The following is a 251-nucleotide window of genomic DNA, read 5'->3' on the forward strand; positions in this document are numbered from 1 at the left end:
AGGCCCTTGCTTTGAATGACTTCAGCACATCTGCGGCCGCAGGACAGCACTAGTTTCTCACACTGCGCTGATATCATCTTGGTCCACTCTTCTTTCAGTCTCATCCATAGCTCGGTAACTGTAGTGGGTTTCTTAGCCATAACTTTGTCGCCAAGGATTTTCCAGAGATTTTTAATTGGGTTTTAGATCAGGACCCTGAGGACCCAAAGAAATTAAACTTGCTCTCATCACTGAAGTGAACTTTGGAGAAG

The 251-nt window shown here is 45.0% G+C and overlaps 1 protein-coding gene across 2 annotated transcripts in view; it reads right to left on the bottom strand.

The window, feature by feature from the left end:
* The window catches only part of atg7 (ATG7 autophagy related 7 homolog (S. cerevisiae)), a 78,756-nt gene that overhangs the window by 48,948 nt on the left and 29,557 nt on the right, over window positions 1-251 (bottom strand). The gene's annotated exons all lie outside the window — the stretch shown is intronic.

This window comes from Sinocyclocheilus anshuiensis, unplaced genomic scaffold, assembly GCF_001515605.1.
Source record: "Sinocyclocheilus anshuiensis isolate Anshui unplaced genomic scaffold, SAMN03320099.WGS_v1.1 scaffold1805, whole genome shotgun sequence".
Lineage (NCBI taxonomy): Eukaryota > Metazoa > Chordata > Actinopteri > Cypriniformes > Cyprinidae > Sinocyclocheilus > Sinocyclocheilus anshuiensis.